General features: G+C 35.9%; 1 long non-coding RNA gene across 1 annotated transcript; it reads right to left on the bottom strand.

The window, feature by feature from the left end:
* Positions 1–4,512: 4,512 nt before the first annotated feature.
* Positions 4,513–10,254, bottom strand: LOC125314317. The gene is made up of 4 exons (XR_007197841.1): positions 10,243–10,254; positions 5,759–5,765; positions 4,664–4,731; positions 4,513–4,566 (listed from the first exon to the last, which is right to left on the bottom strand). It is a non-coding gene; the product is annotated as an uncharacterized LOC125314317 (long non-coding RNA).
* Positions 10,255–10,260: the final 6 nt, after the last annotated feature.

Raw genomic sequence — 10,260 nt, 5'->3', positions numbered from 1 at the left:
CTCAAGGTGAAACTTTTCAAAGCCCTGTCACCTTTTAAAAAAAAAAAATTTAATTTCTGCTTCCCATCGACGACATTGCTGTTGATTTGCTCAAGAACCCTAATTTTTTCTTGCCCCCAAATCAAGAACTCTCAAGAGCCCTAATTTTTTTCCCCAAATTCTAATGACCGCATCTCTCTCCTTTGTCCCTATATCGTTGCTCGATGAAACGACGTTGTCTCCAAGACACAAACAGTGCCTTCTTTTAGAGAATTTGACCTTCACTGTACTGCAAGTAATTGACTGGGCTAGAATATAAGATTATCATGGTGGTCTATTCACCGATACGCATCACATACTTTTCCAAGAAAAAATTTTGTTCCGTTTTCTCGATTTCCCTTTCTCATTTGTCATGCATGATGCTTGTTTACTCTTGTTAATTAGCCTCACTATCAATCCCCACATAGCAAGATATTATGCTTAAAAACAACTAGGAGATCATCAAAAAAGTCATAAGTCTATAGTGGTTGTGCCAATTCAATCCTTTTTTTTTTTTACCCAATTGAGCACTAAGCCTTTTGTATTTATAACAATTCAGTCCATCCGACCAGCCACGGCTGGAAATCACCGACATGGAACCTTGCAAGCGCATTATGCCCAAAAGCCTTTATAAAAGACAGGGATGGGCGCTAGATTTATATGGTGCTTGCCCCGGTGGGGCCAACTTGTGGAAGGAAAACAAAGAGCGAGACGGAGGAGAGGAAAATTTCACGAGGAGAGGCTACTGTTAACCTCTCCCCTCCTCACCCATCCGCCTTGCCAAGGATATCAAGGAAAGAAAATATGTGTTATGTAAAACATCCGGAGCGTTCAGCTGACCTAAGCCCAACCTTTCCTGCTTTTCCCATGTGGTGTTTATTCAATCTTTATTTACAAATCTACCAAAAAAAAAAAAAATTACACCCAATAAAATATCATTCTATAATGCATCATGTTATCACTTTTCCTAGAGAAGTTCGTTATTCTTAATTATGATCTCACGCTTTTAATTAGAAAAGCTATATAACATGTTAGAAATTTCTAGTTATAACAGCTTATGAACACACAACTAACTATCTATTTTTTATGAAACAGTTTGAGGGAAACTTTATTACAAAGTTGAAATTTAAAATCCAATATAATTATTGCTTATTTGTCTTTTTTTTTTCACATTTTAATATGAATTGCAAGATAGAGTTGAAAATTTGTTTATACATTTTGCACTGTCAAACTCGTGTAAGTTGATCCACTTGCTATGAAATTGAATTTATAATCAATATTAATTCCTTTCTTTATATCAAGAGTTGAACATCACGAAATTTTGTGTTTTTTCCTTTAAGTGTTTATCCTTTGTTAATACATATCTAAATACAAATATGTTCGACATTTATTATGCTTTTAACAAATTAATCTTTTCCATTATGTGATCAATTTTACTTTTCCCTTTTTATCAAGATCTACTAAAAATAAAGATGGATTTGTGAATTAATGAGCAAAAAGGAGTGTCTTAGCCAAAATGAGAGTAGAAATAGCGCCGCTTAAATAAGCAAATTGAAAAGGATAATCCAAATCCAACCTTTCCCAATTTGCCCCTTTTTTCGTTCTGTAATTGTTATTATCTTCCTGGAACATTATGCAAAAGAGGTGAGAAAATGAATTGAGACCAAAGCACAAAATAATATATATATATATATATATATATATATATATATCTCCGGGAGCAACAGATGGTTGTCGATGTTAGTGGTAGAGATTCCGATCAAACCGTTAAGGCCAATGGTACAGAAACATATAAATGCATTATATGATGTATGCAAGATGAATGAGTTTAAGCGCGTTGGAGATCCTTGAAATCAATGGTAAGTGCAACTATTTTAATTGTAATAGCAAAGAGATGTGAGCCCAATGTATCTAACTATGACTTTCAGCTACTGATAGTAGTTTATTTATGTACTATAAGATTTTATTAGACACGTAATAGGGATTTTTGATATCGTGAAATTGCCTTCAGTATTTGCATCCATTACGACCATCGACAATCTAAAGGTCTAGATTTTAATTTTCTCAAATAGTTATGTAATCATGAGGGGATGTACATGATTGATCTTCTAGAGAAAATCAATTCTAGCAAAATCTGCCATTTTAATATTTCTTACTATGAGAACGTGTTGCAAATTGTGCAACTCAACAATAATGAGCATAACTAGATATTTACCTATTTATTTCTGCAAGTCTATCCACAAACAATAATGAGCATGATCAATTATTACCTATTTATAGAGCCTTTATCTTTTGGTGCTCCATGCCTTAGCCAACTAAATTTCTTCTTCTTTCTAACTAGTCCTTCAAGCGCTACAAAACACGACCAATGGTAACAGCAACTACTTGAAGATAAAAAAAATCCAGCATCTTTGCACTACAAAAAAACAAGGATTTAGCCACAGATTTTGCCACGAAAAATTGACAAAAATTCGTCACTAAACTGATTTGCGACGAAAATTAGCGACGGAAAAATATTAGCCACCAATTCGGTGTCGCAAAATTAAGCGACGAAAAACTAAAATTCGTCACTAATTAGCGACGAATTTTGCGACAAATATTTATCCGTGGCAAATTAGCAATGAAACTTATTCGTTGCTAATTAGCCACGAATTTGGTCACGAAAATAAATTTTGTCGCTAAATTTAGCAACGAATTTAGTGACAAATTTTGTATTCGTCGCGAAATTTAGCGACGAAACATTGTGTTTCGTCGCTAAATTTTGCGACACCGGATTAGCCACGAATTTTGATTTGTGGCAAAATTCGTTGCAAAACCCAATTAGCGACAAATTTTGCCGAATTTTTCGTGGCAAAATTAGCGACAAAATTTTGATTTCGTCACTAAATTTGATTTACTTTTGGACGAACTTCCAACGAATTTTTTCTGTCGCTAATTAATGACGAATCAAATTTAGCCACGAAAATATTATTCATCGATAATTTGCCACGAACATATTTGTGGCAAAATTCATCGCTAATTTGCCTAAATTCGTGGTAAAAGTCTCGGCGATTACAAATTTGAAAGTTTAGCATTGATATATGCAATGAAAATAGCCACGAAAAGTATTTAGTGATGAAATTTAAAATAATTTAGTGATAAAATTAGTGACGAATTTTTTATTAATTCTTTAGCGACGAACTCTTCGATCAATATTGTTTAGGGACGAATTTAGCGATGAATTTTTTTTTTCATTTGATAAAATCATTTCTTTTACTTTTCGATCTTAAATTTAATTAAAAGCAAAATTAATTTCTACAATTTATATTTAACATTGATTAAGCACTTAATAATATCAGAGTTTTATAATAATATGAAAATGCGATACATTTTTTTTTTTGGTAAATGAAAATGTGATACATTCATCTACATTTTTTTACAAGAATGACATAAATATTTTTCTTTAGGGAATCTACACATAATTAGTTCCTCGTATTACAGTAGCTCCTCCATTGAGGTGGCATTCACTTGTTGACATACAATGCCATACTGAATCATATCATCCTTGGCAAATCTTCCCCTCCGCATATCAACACATAGCTCAATGTACTTAAACATAATCCTCTCAATGGTATTTTGCCATGCTCGCGATCTCTTCGAGGTAATAAGATCGTGTAGTTCTTGCAGAGCACCTTGTTTCTGCCCAACATTTATCAGCTCTGCATCCACACATGAACATTGTCAGCAAAACTCCATGTTGCATAAAAGGACTTGCAGCGAAAATGATAACTATTCTCTTATTGTAACTATACTGAATATGAGCACAATGTGGGTCAGCTCAAGAAATAGACTAAAACCGATCTCACAACTGACTTTCGCAATTTCTATGCCAATCGCACGTAATTTTTTTTTAACATACCAATATGGCAGTCAAATTGAATGCATCATGAATTAGTGCATGGAATCATATCAACATTTTGAACATGGAGTAACAATCAAGAAGAAGAGGATCTAAGTTTTTACCTCCCCTTGTAAACAGTTGATCGACTTAGATTCTCATCAGTAAGATTAAGGAGAAAAACAAATTCCACCATTGTAAGAATTTCATACCTCGAAGCATCTTCTCAACTGATCAAGCTTCCCTCTAACTATACGCTGAAAAGACAAATAACAAATATAAGCACATTCATTGTGCCTCAATTGTTCATTATGCAGCAAGAAGTTCACAACTTTTGTAATATTTTCACTTCTCTTCTACCCAAAGAAAAGATAGTTGCCATACAGAACGTAGATGCTCAATTGAACATGAGGATTTGCAGATTTGTATTATTTTTACTTTTTTAGCAAGAGAAATATCTCAATCACAAGGAAAGCCAAAGTTCAAACGGCAAGATCTAAATCATGGTGATGTAAGGATATATTTGATGAAGTCGACAGAGAACTTACCGCATACATGCACTCATTGATAAGAAAATCTTCAAGTTCTTGCACATTTACAACATACCTTCGCCCAGGCTAGTTTTCTCCATTGAAGTATGTCAAAACATGTTCAAAGTACTTGACATATCTCTGGAAAAAAAATCCAATGATGTTATCAAACAAAATTAAAAAGGTTGAGGACATTGACCAAAGTGTATCACTAATTGTTATTCAGAAAGCAACTCACTATCTGACTTGGCAAGACAAGCCTTTTCCATCCACACATCTTTTCTGGTTGTAGTAGTCAATAGAATCCTTAGCAATCTGGAAGAATTGTAGAGAATGTCCAACAAATGAACAATGAAAAATATGAACCAGTGTATTCTTGAATCTTAATAAGAAGTCTATGGAATTGACAACATGTCAATCCTTAATCATGAATGAGTAAAGGAACGATGAAATCAAGCCTAAAGGACCTAGAATCACATTAAATTAACACCATTAGGCAGCCTCCAGAATTGAAACGGAGTATATAAGACCCCAAAAATCACAAGCATTTGGCAAGAAACCAACCCGGGATTGATGCAATATTTTCTCACATGTGTATGTAAGCTCTTATGATCAGTACAGTTACAAATTAGAATCAAATGGGAGTTAAGTTGAAGCTCTAAAGTCACGGCCAGCAAATTCCAATGTTGTTCCAGCAAATTCCAGTCAAGGAAAACATTTACAATTGTGACATAAATCTTGACCACGTATGGTGCTTATAACTATGAAACAAGAGAATTTTGGACATATGCAACTCCAACAAGCATGCCAACAAATTCCTAACAAGTAAAGCATTATTAGTATGAATTTCCTCTTTCGACTCAATATACAAAAGTATATGCTAACGAAAGAGAGAACGAGAGCGAACTGAGGGACTGACATCGATCCATCGTTGGTGGCGACGAGATCTAGAGATGGAGGTCTGCGTTGCACGTTTGCTAGGGCTTCTTCTTCTGAAGTGCAACACCTTTTTTCTCTCTACCCTAAAAGATGAGTGACGCCTTTTTTCTCTCTGCACCTGCGTGGACCCATCATCCCTGTTGGTCGGACCCTGCAATACAGATTCAAGTCTCACTTGTTGGCCTCCGCCGAATTGAAGAATGGCTACCAAGCCTCAGTCACACCTCAACGAGCTTCGATCTCCTAGCTACTGTACTTTGGCGAATCTGGAAAGGAAGGAACAACGCGAAGCAAAACCCAAAGAATCTTATTAGTTTAGTCGTGGCTGACAATCTTCTCTTTGTGAACCAGGACAAATCGAAAAAGAAGGAGCAAGCTGATAAGGGTTCCTCACCTCAGATCTGGAAGGGCTCAACCAGTTATGCTCTTAAAATCAACATCGATAGATCATTCTTTGCAGTCATGGTTCCGAAGAGGGAAAGGGAGCAACGTTCTGAAGAGGCGAGACTCGTGGTTCTTTTTTTTGGGTTTTGCCTGCATAGACAATTGTGACGAACCGAAGGTTTCGAGTCTCCGACGTTGGAGAAGAAATATAAGAAGGAAAAGGAGCAGCAAAAGCTCCGAACCCAAGCAATCAAAGCCCTTGGAGCATCAGGACGTTGCGAAGAAGGAGAAGAAGAGGAAGGCGTTGGAGATGGGCGAGAACGACGATGAAGGTAACAGCAAGACGAGCTCCGAGTTGGTTGACCCTGAGAATTTGAAAGCGAAGAAAGATGGGGAGAAGAAGAAGAAGGCAAGGTTGAGTGACGGCGATGATCAGATGGTTCAGGAGGGAACCCTAATTTAGGAGAAAAATTTAGCGACGAAAAATAATTCGTGCCTAAATTAGCGACGAAAAACGTCTTCGTCGCTAAATTAGCGACGAAACACTCATTCGTTGCTAATTTAGAGAAGTAAATTTAGCGACGAAATTCATTTTCGTGGCTAAATTAGCGACGAAACACTCATTCATCGCTAATTTAGAGAAGCAAATTTAGCGACGACATTCATTTTCGTAGCTAAATTAGCAATGAAAAAAGAATTTGTGGCTAAATTAGCGATGAAAAAGTAATTCGTGGCTAAATTAGCGATGAAAAACGCCTTCGTCGCTAAATTAGCGATGAAACACTCATTCATCGCTAATTTAGAGAAGCAAATTTAGCGATGAAAAAAGAATTTGTGGCTAAATTAGCGACGAAAAACGCCTTCGTCGCTAAATTAGTGACAAAACACTCATTCATTGCTAATTTAGAGAAGCAAATTTAGTGACGAAATTAATTTTCGTGGCTAAATTAGATACGAAAAAAGAATTCGTGGCTAAATTAGTGACCAAAAACGCCTTCGTCGCTAATTTAGCGACGAAACGCTCATTCATCGCTAATTTAGAGAAGAAAATTTAGCAATGAAAAAAGAATTCGTGGCTAAATTAGCAACGAAAAAATAATTTCGTCGCTAAATTAGTGACGACAAAGTTAATTCGTCACTAAATAGAATATTTTCTTTTTTATTTATATTTCTATAAAATTAGCGACAAACAATGTGATTCGTCGCTAATTTTAATATTTTATTTCTTATTTTTATTCATAGTGCTAATTTTGCAACGAAATCAACAATCGTCGCTAATTAGCGATGAACGGCAATTTTTGTCGCTAAATGATAGCAACAAATTTGTGACGAAAAACATTGCTCATCACTAATTTTTTTTTTATATATCTTATTAGCGGCGAAGAAAGAATTCATCACTACCGTAGCGACGAAAAAGATAATTTGTCGCTAAATTGAACATTTTCTTTTTTATTTTTATTTCTATCATATTAGTGATGAATAATACATTTCGTTGCTAAATTAGCAATGAAAATAATAATTCGTCGCTAATTTTAATTTTTTCTTTTTTATTTTTATTCATAGTGCTAATTAGCGACGAATGTTGATTTTCATCGCTAACTTTTAAGAAAAGAATTTGTGACGAAAAAGACGTTCAGTCGCTAATTAGCGACGAAATGTGGCCTTTTCGTCGCTAATTGGCGACGAAGCCTATTTTCGTCGCAAAGGAGATAGCGACGAATAATCTTTTCATGGCCGGTTTCGTCACTAATTTGCGATGAATTGTTTTTGTGGCCATTTTTGTGGCAAATTAGCGACAAAATATATTTCGTGGCTATATTAATCGCAAATTAGAGACGAAATGTTTTTCATGGGAATTTTCGTTGCAAATTAGCGACGAATTTTTTTTCGTCGCTAATTAGCGACGAATTTTTTTTCGTAGCTATATGGGTCGTTAATTAGCGACGAATCTTCAATTTGTAGCTATTTTTGTTAGAAATTAGTGACGAATTTTTTCCGTCGCAAATTTTTCATGGCTAAATCCGTGTTTTTTTGTAGTGTTGGAGATCTTTCCGACCAATGGTAACAGCAACTACTTGAATTTATAATAGGAAAGAGATGTGAGTTCGTCAAAGCCTTTTTCAATTCCAATATACCAAACATTTTTGTATTTCTCCAAAGCCCTTTAAGCTAAAGACGTTTGCATTTGGCCAAAGACTTTCCACAGATGCTGAACCAAATGCACCCTTAATCTAAGGGAAAGTTCGAAAGACAATCAAAATCTGACTGAGCCCACAATATGAATTATGAATGAAGAATTTTCCTTCCAACAAAGTTTTTAAAAGTAATTAGAAAGAGAAGGTGTGGATTAGATAGATAACGAGAGCTCAATTCCAACACAGCCAGAAGCAAACATTTCAATCTTAGAACTCTTATCCATGATTTCACTGATCTTATCAATTCTAGAATCTAATGATGGTATTCTCTTGTCGATAGAATTACAGAAAAAAAAAATCAGCAATAAGGCACGAAGGGGCTGCGAACCCATGTGCAAAAAGAGCCCAAAAAGTTAAAGCCATATATGCAAGTCTCCACCACACCAACCGCGGATAATTTCAAGGCAATTTCCAATAAAAATAGAAAGGAAACATTGCTCTCCATCAGAATCTATCATGTTCCGCTCCACTAAAACCGACCAAAATATTATTATGTACAACAATCAAAGAATTCTCAACAATACATGTGTTTTTAGTCACTCAAGTACTTAAGGTAACCAAAACTGTCTTAGCATACCCAGCTTCTCTGCTTTACGAATTCTATACATAAAGCTCAAATGGAAATGAAGCTAAGCAACATTGTTCAATATAACAACACATTTTGTGTGCGCATCGTGTGAAAATCTAGGATTATCCTGCCAAAAAAAATATCTTCAATAATTCAAGACAAAGAATAGAGTTCATGGCTGCTTGTGCTTTGCTGAGTGGTGGCGACAATGGCATCAACACTGGCGACAACAACGGCCATCGCGAGAGCTCGAACTTCCTGACCTCCTCCAATATTGTCGGCAGTGGGGCGACGACGACGTCGATCGGTGAGGACAAAGAGGAGGGAGAGTGCTCACAAATGATGGAGATTGTCTGGAGCGGTGGAATTGAAGAGAGAGAAGAGAAGAGAAGAGGAGCAAACTATGAAACTTGTTTTATGTAACTCTAGAATTTTGGTTGAACGTATAGTTTCGAATATGAATAGATATGTTTGAACTATCAGTTATTAGACGCAAAGAGTTGTAATTTAAAAAAAAAAAAACTATTTTCGAACAATGAAAAGGTATGTGAGAATTAACACCTTTTTGGACGCGAAAATGTGTGTTCTTTTCTCTTTATATACTCAACTATTCTGCTCATTGTTCATAACTTCTAATTTCAATTTTCGTCCTTATAAACAGGAGAAATACAGCCTTCATTTCCAATTGTTTCCTAGAGAGTTCTCGAAGAAATATTAGAATTGCTATCTAATATTCTCGCTTGAGACTCAGTTATATCCTGGAGGATTTTTACCGGAAACCATTAGCAACGTTGTGGGGCAAATAATTCCTTAAAGAAAGTGTTATCACGCCTCAGAGTTTGATTCCTTTGTTCATCTCATTTGACCATTATTTTACCAACAATTTTAAGGAATTATTCATTCAACAATGGAGTCAGAATCAATCAAGGTTATGAACTAGGATATGGTGACACTGGATCGGTTCGAAGGCAACAATTTCGCTCATTGGAGAGATAAGACGATGTTTCTCCTCACCGCCCTGAAGATTTCCTATATCCTTGACCCCAATTTAATGCCTATAGAGGATCCGGTGCCTACCACCGAAGGAGGAGAACCTAGTACAGAAGATGTTGAGAGGGTCAACAAGGAGAGGAAGAAACGTGAAGAAGACGAATTGCTTTGTCGAGGCCATCTACCGAACATGTTATCCGATCGTCTCTATGACTTGTTCACCGAGATGAAGTCTGCTAGAGAAATATGGAATGCGCTTGACTTCAAGTATAAAGCAAAGGAGCAAGGTACGAACAAATATCTGGTCGCTAAGTATTTTGACTTCAAGTTCGTTGATACTAAACCCTTGTTGGAATAAGTCCACGAATTGCAGAAGTCTTGGTCAATAAAATTCATGCTCTCAAGATAGATATTCCAAAATCTTTTCAAGTTGGAGCAATTATTCCAAAATTGCCTCCTAGTTGGAAAGATTATGGAAAAAGGATGCTGCATAAATCTGAGGACCTCACCTTGGATCAAATTCAAAAACATCTCCGCATTGAGGAAGAGTCACGTTTACATGATAAATTTGTTTTGTATGATACCAAAGTGAATTTTGTGGAGGGAAATTGATTTCAGTCCAAAACCTACCAAAACTTGAAATGCAAGAGAGGGCAGAATTTTAAGAAGCCACAGAAGAAGAAAAAAGGTTGTTGCTTTGTTTTTGGCAAGGAGGGTCACTGTGCAAAGGAGTGCAGACACCGCAAGAGCACATTCAAG

This window comes from Rhodamnia argentea, chromosome 3 (genome assembly GCF_020921035.1).
Source record: "Rhodamnia argentea isolate NSW1041297 chromosome 3, ASM2092103v1, whole genome shotgun sequence".
Taxonomy (NCBI): Eukaryota; Viridiplantae; Streptophyta; class Magnoliopsida; order Myrtales; family Myrtaceae; genus Rhodamnia; species Rhodamnia argentea.
Note: the sequence above shows the minus strand (reverse complement) of the source record. Positions and strands in the feature narration are given on the sequence as shown.